We start from the raw sequence: 18,548 nt of genomic DNA, 5'->3' as shown, positions 1-18,548 counted from the left end.
TGCACAAAACGCACCCAGGCACGAAAACTAACTCCACTCCTTTTTCTGTCCGGAAAATGGTGGACTCGATGTCCTGACAGACTCGAGTTTGTGCAACCTGCACAAACACAATAATTCGGCATAATCACAAATGGTGAAATGCACTGTTAACAACCGAAAAAATACTAACTCACAAGTTTACTACTACTCAGACTCACTACCACCTACTACTGCGCATTGGACAGAGGCAGGGTCAAGGACGCAGAGTCCCTCTCGTGACATATAATATCTCATATTAATTACTGTTTACCAACCTGGGCCACTGTGAACTCTACTACTCTAAATCCGGTCATATCCTTATATAAACAAGCTCTCAAAGTTCTGGATAAAAAATCACAATCCTTTCATCATTGCACAATACTTGATAAATATAGGCTTCTAAACTGGAACAATCTTGTCATTTTCAAAAACTGTTGCCTAATGTACAAAATCCGTCACAGCCTAGCTCCACCTCCACTCTGCAGCCTTGTACAGTTTAGATCACCTGCAACAAGTGTCACCAGAGGGGCAGCTAGAGGAGTTTGTGAGATCCCATTCAGGAAAACTTTATTTGGCCAATCAGTTTTTACCAATAGGGCAGGTAACGAGTGGAATACAATCCCAAAAAACGTAAGAGAGTCCATCTCATACAGCTCATTTTAAAAAAAGCTAAAGGAGTGGCTAATTTACAACCAAATATGTCAACATTAGTGCCTGCATCCCCTGTAGTACATGCACTCTAAAAACTCTAACTAGTGTGTACTCAATTATATTGGTGTAACATTTTTACACTGAAAAATAGAGTAAATTTAAAAGCTGTGAAATCATTTACATATACTTTATGACTTGAGTAAATCCAAGTGAAAAATTTAAGTTGATCAGTATAACTACATTTAGTACCATGACTTATAAAATTGAGTAGATATAATTAAAATCTTAAGTCCATGTAATAGTAACTCTAAGTCAAAAACACTAAACATGATGACTAGATATAACTGAAATGCTAGGCAGATGTAACAGAAAATAACACTCAATTTAACAAAACAACTGTGCTATATTTACTGAATGTTTTTACTGAATTTAAGTCATATATCAGTTACATTTATTTATTTTTTCTAATTTTATTTACTCTTTATTCTAGAATACTTTACTTGTGGTCAACATATATATAAAAAACAAATGATAAACAAAGAAAAAAACAAAGCACAAGAGAACAGTAAAATTGAAATTTAACATTTATTGTCAACTTTGACCAGTATAAAACATGACATTAAGTCTAAATTCCACTTGGTCTACTTTGCAAATGACATGTCACAATGTCAATGCTATAAAAACAGTGGACATTTTAAGAGGTCCCTTAAACTAGGGGTGAAATGCACAAACAATAATGCCCATCTATCAATTTAAATATTCTACAGTGAGTTTTTAACCATTTCTAAAACAGTTTCTGTTTAACACTGATGTCTCTATTAACTACATAGCAAACAAGGCCATCAACAAGAAGTTTGGCCATTTCTATTACATGTTAACTATTTCTGCAACTGGGTCATCATCATGGTTGTGACCCATGAAATAAGACAAAACAACAAGCCATCTATGTTGCCTTATGAACCCATAACATTTTACAACAAAATTAATATTACTGACCAACCAAGTCTGGTCTCCAAAATCAACAACAAAAGAATGCATAATATGGGTGAATTTAAGTGTGTCTATATCAGGTGCTTATGAATAGTAACTATATTATATACAGTGGACAGCAGTCTGCACATCCCCAGTTTGAGGAAGCAGACGGGAATAGGACCAGACCAGAGATGCCAGACAATATACTCCTTTGTAGTAGGGCCAGCGCCTAAAACAGATTTTAGACAAATAAAAAAGGCCCACTTTAAAGAATTTAAGTGTATGATATACTAAGAATATGTTTGCTGTGTTACCTTGCTGCCAGACAGGAACCTGAATTTAAAAACATGAATCACTTCGTCCCTGCCACCAGAGTCCATTTATTTTGTGACTTCGGTGTTTAACAGCAATAGCACAATGACTCATGTGGTAGTAAGTTAAGATTGCTCCTTTTCTCAATGTACTCTGGTAGCTGGGACTAATTAATTCAACTGGTGCTTTAAAAAAAAAATGCTGTCTGGTGTCAAGGTAACGAGCTAAACATATTCTTATTATAGTGTACACTTCAACAAAAACTGATTCTTGTAAGAAGGCTTTTGTTTATGTGGCTAAAATGCATTTTAGCTACCGACCTAATGGACAGCTGTATATAGCCTAGCATTTCTGGTCCACCTCCCCTTTGCTTCTCCAAAATGGGAACATGCTGACAGCGGGTCCATGTCATTGGTCCGACAGCCCATTGGTCCGACATCCCATTAGTCCGATGGTCCGCAGTGCTGAACGGCTCCCGGTGGGCGTATTTCTACTTTGATGGTGCGCCGCGACCGGCTCTGGGTCAGCTGGGAAAGGCTTGAGGTAAAGCAGGCTCACGGCTTATGTGTTTGCCACTTTCTTTTTCATTTTAACCCACACCATGATCTTTTCCCAACCCTAACCATGTGGTTTTTGTGCCTAAACCTAACCAGACCTTAACCACAGGGCATCATGATGATTTCGGAAGAACGGGACTTCGGAACAATGGGTTTAATGTGGTCGGAACAATGGGCTGTCGGACCAACGGGCAGTTCCCCAGACAGCGGCCTACTGTATGGAATGCACTTCCTATGCACAAGTACATCACACAACCCCACTGTAAATAACTACTTAATTACCCTTTAAGTCACCATGCATGTATCGGAAACAAACCCAGAACAGGAAGACTTTACATTCATATAGAGTAAGTAAACAGCAAACAACAACAGTCCAAAAGGCAATTCCCAAGTAAGGAGAGCATCTTGCTGAAACTACATACGCAGATAATTTTTCAGTCTCTGAGCCTTGTTTGAAAAGTTTTCAGGATCAAGCTCCAGCAGTACTTTTTGGAATACCTCAAAACTGAATTTGAGATTCTTGGGGTATCTCAGATCCAAGACATAGGTTAGTCCCAACAGATAGCAGCAGGCTCTGCTAAGATCTACAAGGCTGCTGAGGACAGTGATGCCCTCAGTCACAATCTCTACATCAGTAGGTTCCTCAACTGACCCATCTTGGTTGCGGCTCACATAAATCTTCATCACCTCCTCTGCCAGTTTCAACTCTAAGGTGGTATCTATGTCCACATGTCCATATAATTCCAACACTGGAAAGTCGATATCATTCTCATTACGAAAGGGATGTTTTTCAATCACATCAGCCTTAAAATCTTTCCATGAATAGGACTTGTGTTTCCTACTTCTGTGTGTCGCATAAGTCCCATATATGTTTGTCTTGAAATCACATCCATCAAAAGCACATTCTATTGTTTCAAGTCTTTTCAAGTGGGAATTAATATGTTGAAAATAGTCTTTGGTATTAGGATAAAATGAGTCACAAATTTTACATTTGAAAGATTGCACCACTTCACACTCTTCAGTTTCTTGCAACCTGTGGGATCTAAACAAGTGTACACGCAAGCTAACCCAGGTCTTAAAGGAGCAAGGACAGTTTAAATGAAGACAGGGTACTGAATATCCATGACTAAAGGTACCATGTTCCACTCGATAATGCTTCAGAAGTGCTCCTTTTGACGAATCCACAAATGTGCAGAGTTTACATTGCCATCCCATAAGCTGCCACCTAAAAAAGGATGATAAATAGTGTTACCATGGGGAACTAACAGACTAGTGGAAAGGGACAGCTCAGATATATCAGACATATGAAATTAGTAAAAGTTTGTATTACGTCCAAGACTTTTGTAACTGCTCCCCTGTCCAATGCAATCAAACATGGCCAAAATCCAGGTGCTACTCATGTCATTCACTGCTTTCCTGAAACTGTATTAAACCAAATAAATATCTTAGAATCCTTTTTTTAGTGTTTACACATTTTATCCTCCTGGAACAATTAAAGTATGACATTTACCTTCTCTGTTTCATTGTCTTTGTTCACCTCCTCTCCATTAGCGGTCATGGTGCTGTGAAACAGATATTGAAAATATTTAACATTTTTGAGAAAAAAAAAATCAACTTTACTTGCTCTAGCCATTATCAAGTGTTCCCCCCAAAATATAACAAAAACATGACTGGACAGGACTGTCCAACTTATCCAAATTATGAAATAGAAAATGCCTTAATAGAACAAGCAGATTAATAATTAAAAAGTTCTGTGAAATAGAAATTCTGAAACCCCAAAATATAACACTGGATAAATGAGGCATATAGTGAAGGGATTTGAACCATGACTTTCTCATCCCTCCAAACTAAAAGGTGGGTATTATTAGGATTTTATTCTCATCCAAACTCTTAGTGCCCTTGTTCTTCAGCATAACTCTTATTTCTTAATATGATTTTTTTCTTTAAGTTTTTATTATTTAAATTTAGAGCAGGACTGGAGCAGATTTATATTTTAAATATACCGGTAACCAAATATCATCTCTTGTGCAGCAACAGCAAAGTTTTTAACAACAAAATCACAATAAAAACTCAATATCTGAGTCAGTAAACTCGATAATATTTCTGATATCAAAAAACTGTGTAAGGTTTAGAAAGAGTGCAGAAAACAGACATCCTCCTGCCCTCCCTCTGCTGCAGGTGCCGCAGGTACAGAGGGAGGCTGTTCAACAGTAGTTAAGTTTGCATTAATTTGCCAAACTATATGATTCAGTACAAACTAAGATAAGCAGTTACGAACACAAACACTGACAGTTCGCTAAGTGACCCAACATGCGAAGTGTGGCTGAAACAATAAGAAATGCGGTCAAAGCCAAGTGGAAACGTGGCTTCAGCCTGACTGCTCTGCGGTGGTCAAACACACCGAGGAGGAGACAGAGAAGCGCGGCCATTAACAACAGCAAAAGGAGACAGAGAAAAACACACTTACCGCAACCGTTTAACACAACACGTTAGTCGAATGAAAAGAAGAACATGTATAAGCTGAGACAGACTTCTCTATCAGGTGTAGCAGTCTCTAGCTAGCTTCTCTGTCGCCGCTGTCCGTTACTTGTTTGAATAGTAAACCCCGTAACGTTACGACAGCACAGCTGCGACAGTATTCAAAATGTTACACCGTATAAAGTTGCGTATAAACGGAGACAGATTCAATGTTTGACCGCTGCTTAATTTTTGAAAGCTGGCTACTTACCAGGATGAAAAAATGACTCATTCCGTTAATGGCCTCTTGCTTGTTTTCAGACATTGAGCAGACGGAGAAGCAGCTTTCCCATGAGCATGTTCGCTTTGTGCGGCTGTTAATGGCGTCCACGTTATAACGTTAGTTGCGTAACTTACTCAATTTCTTAAATTGTTGTTAGAGATGAAGAATACTGATTTGGAATGAGTAATAATTGTAGTTCTTGAAACTGATCAGTACAATTACTCCATCGGCAAGTATTTTGATTAAAGTATATAAAAAATATTAAGGATATCTGATAAATGTAATTTGTTAGTCAAATACTAATTTCTTTCTGTGAAATAAATTTAGACAATACATTTACATTTAAGACAAAAGTAACTGTTGGATTTTTAGGCATTTATTTTGGTATGTCCAACTCAAACAACCACTTAAGTGATATTTAGAGATTTTATTATTATCATTATTATTATTTATTATTTATTAAGGTATTATAGCTTTTTATTATTGTGATATTTACTAAGCAGCTGAATTATTTTTTAGAGTGTGGTTTATCTGTTTGTTGTGTGAAATTTGTTGTTGTCGTTGATATGAATTCTTGCCTTGTCTGGTTGGGGGATGTACACCCTTGTGTGGCTGAGGGTACTCAGAGCTTGTCATTGGTAGTGGACCGGACCGAGTGTGTGTGTGTGTGTTGGGGGGGGGGGGGGGGGTATTATATATATATATATATATATATATATATATATATATATATATACAGTACAGACCAAAAGTTTGGACACACCTTCTCATTCAATGCGTTTTCTTTATTTTCATGACTATTTACATTGTAGATTCTCACTGAAGGCATCAAAACTATGAATGAACACATGTGGAGTTATGTACTTAACAAAAAAAGGTGAAATAACTGAAAACATGTTTTATATTCTAGTTTCTTCAAAATAGCCACCCTTTGCTCTGATTACTGCTTTGCACACTCTTGGCATTCTCTCCATGAGCTTCAAGAGGTAGTCACCTGAAATGGTTTTCCAACAGTCTTGAAGGAGTTCCCAGAGGTGTTTAGCACTTGTTGGCCCCTTTGCCTTCACTCTGCGGTCCAGCTCACCCCAAACCATCTCGATTGGGTTCAGGTCCGGTGACTGTGGAGGCCAGGTCATCTGCCGCAGCACTCCATCACTCTCCTTCTTGGTCAAATAGCCCTTACACAGCCTGGAGGTGTGTTTGGGGTCATTGTCCTGTTGAAAAATAAATGATCATCCAACTAAACGCAAACCGGATGGGATGGCATGTCGCTGCAGGATGCTGTGGTAGCCATGCTGGTTCAGTGTGCCTTCAATTTTGAATAAATCCCCAACAGTGTCACCAGCAAAACACCCCCACACCATCACACCTCCTCCTCCATGCTTCACAGTGGGAACCAGGCATGTGGAATCCATCCGTTCACCTTTTCTGCGTCTCACAAAGACACGGCGGTTGGAACCAAAGATCTCAAATTTGGACTTATCAGACCAAAGCACAGATTTCCACTGGTCTAATGTCCATTCCTTGTGTTTCTTGGCCCAAACAAATCTCTTCTGCTTGTTGCCTCTCCTTAGCAGTGGTTTCCTAGCAGCTATTTGACCATGAAGGCCTGATTGGCGCAGTCTCCTCTTAACAGTTGTTCTAGAGATGGGTCTGCTGCTAGAACTCTGTGTGGCATTCATCTGGTCTCTGATCTGAGCTGCTGTTAACTTGCCATTTCTGAGGCTGGTGACTCGGATGAACTTATCCTCAGAAGCAGAGGTGACTCTTGGTCTTCCTTTCCTGGGTCAGTCCTCATGTGTGCCAGTTTCGTTGTAGCGCTTGATGGTTTTTGCGACTCCACTTGGGGACACATTTAAAGTTTTTGCAATTTTCCAGACTGACTGACCTTCATTTCTTAAAGTAATGATGGCCACTCATTTTTCTTTAGTTAGCTGATTGGTTCTTGCCATAATATGAATTTTAACAGTTGTCCAATAGGGCTGTCGGCTGTGTATTAACCTGACTTCTGCACAACACAACTGATGGTCCCAACCCCATTGATAAAGCAAGAAATTCCACTAATTAACCCTGATAAGGCACACCTGTGAAGTGGAAACCATTTTAGGTGACTACCTCTTGAAGCTCATGGAGAGAATGCCAAGAGTGTGCAAAGCAGTAATCAGAGCAAAGGGTGGCTATTTTGAAGAAACTAGAATATAAAACATGTTTTCAGTTATTTCACCTTTTTTTGTTAAGTACATAACTCCACATGTGTTCATTCATAGTTTTGATGCCTTCAGTGAGAATCTACAATGTAAATAGTCACGAAAATAAAGAAAACGCATTGAATGAGAAGGTGTGTCCAAACTTTTGGCCTGTACTGTATATATTTGTAATGTTACTGTTTTCTAACAGTAATGTTACTGTTTTACTGTAATTTGTTGTTTTTTTACCAGGTCACTTAGCCGTGTTCCCTCTGGCAGGGGGACTGCCAATGGAAATTAGCCTTTTGGCTATGGGTGCATTTACATTTTATTTTTAAAATGTTCATTAATGTATATTGTCCCTCTACAACAAATAGAGATAAATGAAAATGTAGTATCAGGTGATGTTGAAAAAAAAAAAGCGTTTTTAGAAGAGGAGCTAAAAATAGCCACTTTTTCCTCTGAATTTGTGCCCTTATGTCGTGTAAACCATAATAAATTCTGAATTAACTTCTCATATGGTAATTTTCAGACAAGGTTATGTATATTTATGTATTTTTTAAAAAAATTACCTGCAAGTTGCACTTTAAGAAGAGATTTCCACATTATCTACCCCCTGGGAAACTCACAGCATCAGAAAAATTTCAACCTGTCTGGTTTTCTTTGAGCTGCACTGATGAGATTAGAGGCTTAAAGTCAGAGCGCTCCTTCAAGTCCAGAGTTGTTGTGCTTTTCAACCTCATCACACTCCCACTGATCTTAACTGATCAGGAGAGGTGGATTGCCAAAAGTGAGGGCAGAGGGCAGCCCCCAACACTAAAAAATGTTAAATATGTTGGAGGAATGTACATAACATGGGGAACCAATATTTCTTAAACCTTTCCACTTATTTTGGGTCCTGTGTAATTAAGTAAACCTGCTTCTGGAGTGTCAGTGATGAATGTTCCAGAGCTTGAGAGCCATGTCAACATACCTGTCCAGACAAATCCAGCATGTGGACTTGCGGCACGTTCCATACGTCACAAACACACCTTTTAGCCCTTCAGCTAAATCTCTAACCCTTTGCATTACTTTTCTTGACTCTTGGTCAGATAATACTAGCAGGCAGTAAGAGTGTGGAGAAGGCAGTCTGTACCATACAGATGGTCTTAATCATGTCTTCATACCCACCCCTGCCCATTCTCTCCATTGGCCACAGGTGTTTAACCTGCAGTCACTCTTGTCAAGCAAAGAAAAAACAAAAATTCATTAATGCTGCAAGCAGCAATGAACGGGCCCTTGCACCTTTGCACTTGTCAGGGGTCCTGCCTTTACTTCCATAACTTGGTCGTATCGCTAACACATTATCAATGCACACAATGCCCACCTGGCCACTTAGCCGCTCCCCCAAATAAACCCACTTCGAGCAGAGCTGGAGCAGAGGCTATGGAGAGCTTGAACTGTTGAAGCGCTGTGGAGGACTGCTTTTTTCAGTGCAACCGCAAATTACCATTGTTTGGACTGTCAAAGCAAGAGGAGAGGAGGAATAAGTGGTTGGAAATTATTTTTAACTATATTCCTCAACAGTATAACTCGTACATTTTATTGTGTTCCCTCCATTTTCCTGAGGACTGCTTCACAAACTGGCAACGAATTACAGCTGAATTTTCACTGCAATTACTCCTGAAAGACGGGCCAATTCACTTTGTTAGACAAATCTGGAGATTCAGGATCACAACCTGTAAGTATGCTTTATGAGTTGTGAAATTGTTATTTAAAAACAAACATGTTGTGGATGACTGTAGGAGCTAACGTTAGGCTGTACACTCAGTGCTTAGCTGTAGGACTTGGCTAACTGGCTAACCATAGCTGCTGTTTTGAAATGCTTTTGCTACTCAGCTTATAGAAGGTTACACTGCCAGCTGAGTGGTTTCAGTAAAATGAACTGAAATATTGAATTGTGGAGCATCTAACAGAGCTATGGACGTAAAGCATGACCATGTTGAAAAAGGTTTCAATATGTGTGATGCCTGATCTAAGCAACTAACTGCCGCTAGCTCAAGCAGTTAGCTGACTACACAACAGCACTTGAACTGGGGTTGAATTAAGAACTGCATTTATTCGTCAAAATGTGTGGCCACACTGGGAGTTTAATTTGGAATTAGCTTTAAAAGAGGACCTTTTATGCTTATTGTGTTTTTCCCTTTTCTTAAATATATTATATAGCATTGAAGCTGTAGGCGTTGCCTAACTGGCTAAAGAAGGTTATTGTTTTGAGATGCTTTTGTTACTCAGCTATTAGTAAGTTACTCTGCCAGCTGGGTGGTCTCAGTAAAATGAACTTAAAGATTAAATTGTGGCGAATGTAACAGAGCTAACGATGTGTAGCATCTCCATATTGAAAAAAGTTTCAACATTTGTGTATGTAATACTCGATTTAAGCAGCTAACTAACGCTAGCTTGAGTGATTAGCTGACAACATGACAGCAGTCAGCTGTCATCATCTGCTTTTAATATGTTAAAAAATACCTTGTATACACCTACCGTACATCTACCGTAAAATTACGGTAGATGTACAACTTGTATTTTACTTGGAGCTCTGTTACATGGGGGCCATTCACAATATTGTTACCTAACAGTGTAGTTGGTCCTGAAAACACAGCTGGGGAGATATTTATGTAATTAAAGGACAATGTGTGTGTTGCTGTCTCTACATGTGTTTGAATAGGTACGTGTGGTCTGCTGATTTTACATGGGTCAACACTGTTTGCATTTTAGATGTTGACTGTTTTATTTTGCAATAGCAGATGAAGTTACTTAATTTTCCTTTGTCTTAACATTAATTAATGTGTTTACATTAATTTTCCTTTGTACATCACAGCAGGGCCCTGGTACCCAGCACCTCTCCACTACATCCAGATTCCATGATGTAGGATGCCAAACGGACCGTCCACAAATCGTCTCAGTGGGCACACAGTCTGTGGCATCCCAGCACACAGCTGTACAGGGCTACTCTGAGGGAGTAGACCCTGAAAAGCAAAGGCACTGAACAAAGAAATTATATGTAGTTTTGTGCATGATATATAGTACCTAACAGTACTCAAACGCTGTTTCCCAAAAGCTTCAGAATATATGCTTTATATTATCACATACCTTTGACTTTCATAGGACGTTAGAGCAGGAAAAATATATACATATGTATATGTACATATATTTTCTTTCATTTGGACGTCCATCTGTCATCAACACCAATAAAGGCCATAGGTTTCAAACCAAGTACGATACCTCATGTTGAGTTGGAGGAGAAAGAGGGAGAAACTTCAACAGAGCTAGTAGACCCTCATGACTCAACATGTAACCCTGGCAACTCTGTTATTACAGAGGAATCTGAGTTTCAGATTTTTTGTATATGTTACTATGAGCTATTAGCAGAGTTTAAAAAAATGTTTGATAAGTAAAGTGAAAATGTATTCTTTTAGTTTTGTTTAGCCCTCAGCAAAGGCTGTAAAAACAGACCTTACATACAGTAATTTGTAAATAATTTTATTTTTATTACCAACATAATGACATCAGATAAAAAAAATATGAAATAATTATGGCAACACTTGAAATATATACAAAGAAGGTGCAGTCAAGGAAGCACCTAATTTAATAAAAAAAAAAATCAATATTTAAATGCAATATTTTACAGACTGTAGATGACCTGATGAGGCTTGTCTTTGTGGAGGTGTTTGAGAACCCAGCACCGTTTGCTGAGGAGATGCAGAAGATCCCCATCTCAATGGACCTGGCATCCCAGTTTAAGAGACCCTCAAAGGGGGAAGTGGTTGCCTTACATGTCTCTCACTTCAGCCAAGAGGCAGTTGGAGGCCAACACAGTGACCAGCCGGATCAGGAAGCTCCTGGCGTACCCGGAATACCACACGGGGAAGGATGGACACCTGAATGGGGAGGATTGGACACTATTAGTGTTGTAGATAAAACTCTGCTGTATTTATATTTATGTATGTACAGTACAGGCCAAAAGTTTGGACACACCTTCTCATTCAATGCGTTTTCTTTATTTTCATGACTATTTACATTGTAGATTCTCACTGAAGGCATCAAAACTATGAATGAACACATGTGGAGTTATGTACTTAACAAAAAAAGGTGAAATAACTGAAAACATGTTTTATATTCTAGTTTCTTCAAAATAGCCACCCTTTGCTCTGATTACTGCTTTGCACACTCTTGGCATTCTCTCCATGAGCTTCAAGAGGTAGTCACCTGAAATGGTTTCCACTTCACAGGTGTGCCTTATCAGGGTTAATTAGTGGAATTTCTTGCTTTATCAATGGGGTTGGGACCATCAGTTGTGTTGTGCAGAAGTCAGGTTAATACACAGCCGACAGCCCTATTGGACAACTGTTAAAATTCATATTATGGCAAGAACCAATCAACTAACTAAAGAAAAACGAGTGGCCATCATTACTTTAAGAAATGAAGGTCAGTCAGTCCGGAAAATTGCAAAAACTTTAAATGTGTCCCCAAGTGGAGTCGCAAAAACCATCAAGCGCTACAACAAAACTGGCACACATGAGGACCGACCCAGGAAAGGAAGACCAAGAGTCACCTCTGCTTCTGAGGATAAGTTCATCCGAGTCACCAGCCTCAGAAATGGCAAGTTAACAGCAGCTCAGATCAGAGACCAGATGAATGCCACACAGAGTTCTAGCAGCAGACCCATCTCTAGAACAACTGTTAAGAGGAGACTGCGCGAATCAGGCCTTCATGGTCAAATAGCTGCTAAGAAACCACTGCTAAGGAGAGGCAACAAGCAGAAGAGATTTGTTTGGGCCAAGAAACACAAGGAATGGACATTAGACCAGTGGAAATCTGTGCTTTGGTCTGATGAGTCCAAATTTGAGATCTTTGGTTCCCACCGCCGTGTCTTTGTGAGACGCAGAAAAGGTGAACGGATGGATTCCACATGCCTGGTTCCCACTGTGAAGCATGGAGGAGGAGGTGTGATGGTGTGGGGGTGTTTTGCTGGTGACACTGTTGGGGATTTATTCAAAATTGAAGGCACACTGAACCAGCATGGCTACCACAGCATCCTGCAGCGACATGCCATCCCATCCGGTTTGCGTTTAGTTGGACGATCATTTATTTTTCAACAGGACAATGACCCCAAACACACCTCCAGGCTGTGTAAGGGCTATTTGACCAAGAAGGAGAGTGATGGAGTGCTGCGGCAGATGACCTGGCCTCCACAGTCACCGGACCTGAACCCAATTGAGATGGTTTGGGGTGAGCTGGACCGCAGAGTGAAGGCAAAGGGGCCAACAAGTGCTAAACACCTCTGGGAACTCCTTCAAGACTGTTGGAAAACCATTTCAGGTGACTACCTCTTGAAGCTCATGGAGAGAATGCCAAGAGTGTGCAAAGCAGTAATCAGAGCAAAGGGTGGCTATTTTGAAGAAACTAGAATATAAAACATGTTTTCAGTTATTTCACCTTTTTTTGTTAAGTATGTAACTCCACATGTGTTCATTCATAGTTTTGATGCCTTCAGTGAGAATCTACAATGTAAATAGTCATGAAAATAAAGAAAACGCATTGAATGAGAAGGTGTGTCCAAACTTTTGGCCTGTACTGTATGTATTCATGTAGGATGAAGTGGAACCTGGTTCATTCCCTTTAAACATAATAAGTAAAGAGACAAGCCATACTGTTTTATAAGAAAGCAAATAAAGACTCAGGAGACAACATAACTGCATAGAACAAATATTGATCCAGGAAGCAACATGTGTTTTACTATGAAACTTTGATTTCATACAGAATTATGTTATCACAGGAGAAACTGTGATTTATTGGTACATTGTACATATTGTAGATTACAAACATAAGGTGGAGATGATTTTGTCGAATGGGGACAGTGAAGACATTTGAATGTATTAGTAATTTTTATGTTTTTGTTTGTGTATCATACTGAAATCTGTCATCTCAGTCTGCTGTGGTAAAATTGCTGAATTCATGAGTTAAAACCTGTTTGGTTTAATGGGGAATGTGTTAGTAGCTGAATTTATAATAATTTTGGTATTATTACCCAACACAAGCTACATTAGTCTAATACACTACAATACATTACACCACTGCCTATAACAGGCGAGCGCTACTGTAGGTGTTTCCACTCCAGTAATTGATTACTGTATATTGTTGACGTTTTCACCTTCAGTCAATCAACAGATGTACAGTTGTTACCATGATACAGCTGAAATATAAGACGGCTACAAAATAAAAACTTACCACTGTGAATTTTCCTGCTCCAGACTTTGTTGCGAAGGTGGTTCGGAGTCTATCAGCTTGTGTTTCTTCACTTAAATTGATGCGGAAGAACTGAGGATCTTGTTAACTTAGCCACAGCATGTTGTTAGCAGCTCATGTAGCCTCCAAGGTTAAATTGAGTTAAAGTTAAGGGGCGTGACTTTTCCAATACACGCTCTTAGTGTTGTACCAATCACAACAGACTGAGCAAGCTGACCAATCATAGCAGACTGGGCTGCTGGGCAGAGTTGGGTATAATGCGTTACAAAGTAACGCATTAGAGTACTTTGTTTAGTTTTTGCAGTAACGAGTGACCTAACGCGTTAATTTGCTGTTTGAGTAATAAAATACTTAAGTACATTTTCAAACAAGACATCAGTTACTTACGTTACTTTTAGAACGCTGGTCCTTCAGCTCCGAAACAGCAACGGCTGTCGTTTGGTTCTAATAACAGGGATAACGTTAAACCTATCAGTCTGAAAGAAGCCACGGAGCTTGTGGCTCGCTACGTGGTCGGAGAAATGCTGCCGTTGTCTACGGTGGAGTCTAAATAGGTGGAGTAGGACTCGCTGACAGACATATTTCAGACTCAGGACTTGCATTATGCCTCATACACGCTACACGCTGGTACTCACCAATGATCCCCGGTCGTCTTTCACGGCGTGTGTGATGTCATCGGGTTATTCTTGTCCTGTTTTTATTACTTTCACTATTATTTGAGTCACTGCCAGAACTGTGTCTGTTCATGTGCCAGCCGACATGTTGTTGTAGTCACCTAAAAGTGTCAGCATATGGCAGGAGCTACATTTGAAGCGCCACATGTAAACTATCAAGCTACTGTATCTTCCACAGGAAGTTCTGACAAATGTTTCAGAATAAAAGCCTATTTAGAAAATGGAGGGATTCTCTCAGCCGAGGTTATAAGGGGCTTTTAATTTGAAACAAGTGTTGAGTTTGAAATGACGGTGCGATATGTTAACTTTACAAAGACAACGGAGCGGATAAAATATATAAACACACAAGGCAAGGCAAGGAAAGTTTATTTGTCGAGCACAATTCGTACACAAAGTAATTCAAAGTGCTTTACAGAACAAGAAAATGCATTAAAATCACAATACAAAATAAAAATATAAATAATCATTATAAAATGAACTTTAAAAGAGAAGAGTGCAGATAAGATCCTTTCAGTCATATGCACAGTGAAATAGAGCTGTTTTGAGCCTAGATTTGAACATTGTCAGAATAGAGGCCTGTCTCACATCTTCAGAAAGACTGTTCCAGTTTTTAGCTGCATAAAACTGGAATCCTGATTCCCCATGTTTAGTCCTGACTCTGAGGGATTAATAAATAATGGACCGTCTATAATGTAGTTTGTTTCAAATGAAGCTGGGAGCCTCTGCACTTGTGGTGAGTAAAAGCCCCGTCGCTATTTGTTAATGTTATTACTTTATGTCCGACCGTGAGGATGTACCATTGTTTGCTAGCTTGATGCTAATGACAGTAATGTTAACTCAGCGGGTTGACAAAGTGCCTCTGCTGTTTCACACCATCATTTCCCCCTTTTACTCTGTGTGGTAACATCCCTAGAGGAAATATTAAAAATGCAGGGGTGTTGTTGTCATACAGTTGTCTACGGCAGCAGATCGTTCTGTGTTTCTACTGGTCAAAGTGATGGCTGTGATGGGAGAATTGGATCTCAGTGAAGGGCAAGTGGTCCATAACTTTAATTTTGGAGACAAAAAAATGTAGGCTTAGCACCCTGTGGTCCATTGCCCAATAGGAAATATAGAATACTCAAAAGTACTTTAAAAGTGCTTGAGTTACTTTTCTTAGGGAGTAACGTTGGAAGTACTTTTAAAGTAATTCAGTTACTTTACTCAGGGAGTAACGCAGTAAAGTAACTGGTTACTTTTTAAAAAGTAACGCAGTAACGTACTTTGATTACTTTTAAAGTAACCCTTACCCAACACTGCTGCTGGGAAGGTGGGACATGAGCCCAAACAGAGTGTTTCAGACAGAGGTGCTGCAGAAATGGGCAGTATAAGAAAAATAATGTGTTTTTTGAACAATAAAGCACCTGAATCTATTCCACTAGACCCCAGTATTACAAATATAACCCCAAAATGAGCATAATATGACATCTTTAAGTTTCAATAGGGTCCTCACACCGTTTGCTGCTTAGGCCCTGATTATCAGTGTCCTACATCACTACCATCCATCAACAAACAGAAGATGAAGAATGGGGTCCTGAGGCAATGAAGAGCAGACCTCAGCCTAAGATTGTGGCTGGATTCCAAAAAGCTCTTCTGTCATCCTTGAACACTATGCTTGAATCTGGTCTAAACCAGAAGAAGAATGGGGTCATTTATTTGCTCAAAGCAGCACTTTTCACACCACTCCTTACTACAACTTCGTTTCCTACTTATTTACACACTTCCCATCTGTCCAAACTTATCTCAAGCTTGTCTTAGCCTCTCACTCGGCCTTTTCTTGTTGTCTCAGTAATCTTTCACTCTTTCACTTCCTTTTCTTACCACACACCGGTCTGTCCTAAATCTCTGGGTCAAGTGTCACAGAAATTACCCGAGCGAGTGAATGTTTAGGGTGACGAATTAACAAGGATTTAAAGAAATTAGGATTAGGATTTGTTGAAAAGGAAGTCCTGAAAGTATGGAGCCCTCATGACCAGTAAGAGTCTGTAAAATAGAGAACATAAAGTCAAGGCAGGAGCAAAACTGAAGAGACACATTCAGCGATAGCAGAAGAGTAAATAAAGAGCCTGCTGAAAGGAAGAGCTAAGTAAGACGAACTTCTCCGGGGCTGACTTTGATTAAGTGCAGAGTGCTGAGTCGAGGCTGCTTATTTGAACCATATGTGAGGAGAACGTGGAGAAGAAGACAAGGCCTGGGCAGCAGGTCTGCCTGGGAACCTCCACAACCTCAGTGGCTGGAGTGGTGGCCAGTGCACTTGTCTTGTGGGACTTGAGCAATTGCCGACATTAGGTGATTTGAATTTAATGGCGTGTGTGATTTGTTGGCCTTGTGGCTCAGTGCTTTTGTAAATAAACCAGAGAGATAGCATGATTATAGCACCATTTTAGACAGTAACCCAGCTTTTTACAGAAGGAATGCAACAGCACCTTTTTGGCGCAATAAGATGATTTCTGTTTGAAATAGGCCATTTTCCTGCCTGTAAACGATGTAGAGATGCTGTGGCTGCCTATTAATGCCCTGCTTTGTTTTGTTGTCAAGAACCTATAAATCACTTACAGTGAACATGACGAAGGACTGCTGGGCAGGAGGGACAATCTCCTGAGGGCAGTAGTTACTGCAGTCATTATTTTGAGACCTCATAAATACTAAAGACCTAGAAATGTCCTTCAGGTGCCCCAAAACCTGCAAAGTTAAGACCTTGTTTGTTTTCCTGTGAACCCCCTCGTATGTCAAAGAGAAACAACACAGGGATACTTTAAAAAATTTGTGGAGGAATCATAGGCTGCACTTAGCATGACATTGTCATTACATGGCTGTAACCTTTTGGTATGTGAACACCAAACCTGCAGGAGCTGCAAAAGCAGGGGCTGGGGCTCTTCAGGGGTCAAATCTTAAACACACACACACACACACACACACACACACACACACACACACACACACACATCTTAATAAGTTTGCACATGTATGTTGATGCCATTCTTTTTACTTTCGAGCTCGAATCATCCGTTCTTTTCACTTCAGGTACTACAAGGCCTTTTTTCTCAGTTCCTCTGCTCTCTTGGTAATGATGCAAAAGTGTCTGACAAATAAAAACAAATAAAGTGAAGGGCAGGGTGGAAAAATAACCCTTGTATAAATGGAATGAATGAGAAGGAGAGGGAAAGGAGATTGAAGATAATGGAGCGTGTTACATCCAAAAGTCATTTTAGAGACATTTATCGACTTGTAACAAGTGTAATTTCACCATGTACTGTGCTTGTGGAAAGTCCAGAGGGATTGTGGAGAACAAGATTTTACTAGTACTCACTCTTCACTGAGTTAATTACATATTATGTGGATTTTTTCAACAAAATTGTGGAGTAAACAAGTCTCTTAATGCCTTTTTTTTTTTTTTAAAGAAACACATTCCCATGCCAGGCTTGGTCGACTTTGTGTTGTTGATGTTGTTGTCTCACCCACGAACACATTCCCTTCACTTCTTCCTCTCATTCCCATCCTTTTCTTAGTGCATTCAAATTGTGTTGCCTAATGACAGACCAACAATGCCTTCTCTATCCCCCAGTGTGTGCATGTCTGTAGTTGGGTTTCAAAGCCCCCTCCCGCGTAGACCACCAAGTGACAAGAACTTCTTCTCATTGCCATATGAAACCGACACTCTCTCTTGGCTCCCAACAGGCCCAGTGTGGTTCTTATTTTCATTTCACTGACTTGACCTCAAAGACTTGCAATGAATAGAGGTATCAAATTCGGAATTGTGCCTTATTATTATCCTGAGGAGTTAAATATTTTAAAGGTCCTGGGAACCGGCTTTGAAATCTGTGGGAATTACTGTTGCCAAGTTGTAAACACTGTAAACACTTTTCAAAAAATTTGGAGGCTTCAGACCTAGATAGCATTTAGTTTTAGTGAGGCACAGTGCAGAACAGACAGTATCATTCTCCCCAGAGAACAAACAGCTCTGTCACCAGGTTTGTCAGCAGGAGTGTCTATGCCAACTGCAGCTGGAGTTTAAACACAGTGGTGATGAGGTGGTTCAGTGGTCAGGGTTTCCCCAAAGAGGTTGGTTAGTGGAGGTGGTAAGGGTTGAGCTGTTATACAATTGCAAACA

General features: G+C 39.8%; 1 protein-coding gene and 1 long non-coding RNA gene across 2 annotated transcripts in view; one reads left to right on the top strand and one right to left on the bottom strand.

Annotated features, from left to right (window-relative positions):
• The window catches only part of arsj (arylsulfatase family, member J), a 40,639-nt gene that overhangs the window by 11,021 nt on the left and 11,070 nt on the right, over positions 1-18,548 (top strand). The window lies entirely within an intron of this gene.
• Positions 1,241-5,330, bottom strand: LOC117272762 (uncharacterized). Its single transcript, XR_004502965.2, has 3 exons — positions 5,239-5,330; positions 4,021-4,072; positions 1,241-3,735 (listed from the first exon to the last, which is right to left on the bottom strand). It is a non-coding gene; the product is annotated as an uncharacterized LOC117272762 (long non-coding RNA).

The sequence above is a fragment of the Epinephelus lanceolatus genome, chromosome 22 (assembly GCF_041903045.1).
Source record: "Epinephelus lanceolatus isolate andai-2023 chromosome 22, ASM4190304v1, whole genome shotgun sequence".
NCBI classification, from domain to species: Eukaryota; Metazoa; Chordata; class Actinopteri; order Perciformes; family Serranidae; genus Epinephelus; species Epinephelus lanceolatus.
The sequence above is the reverse complement of the archived record's forward strand: the minus strand, read 5'-3'. Positions and strand labels throughout refer to the sequence as shown.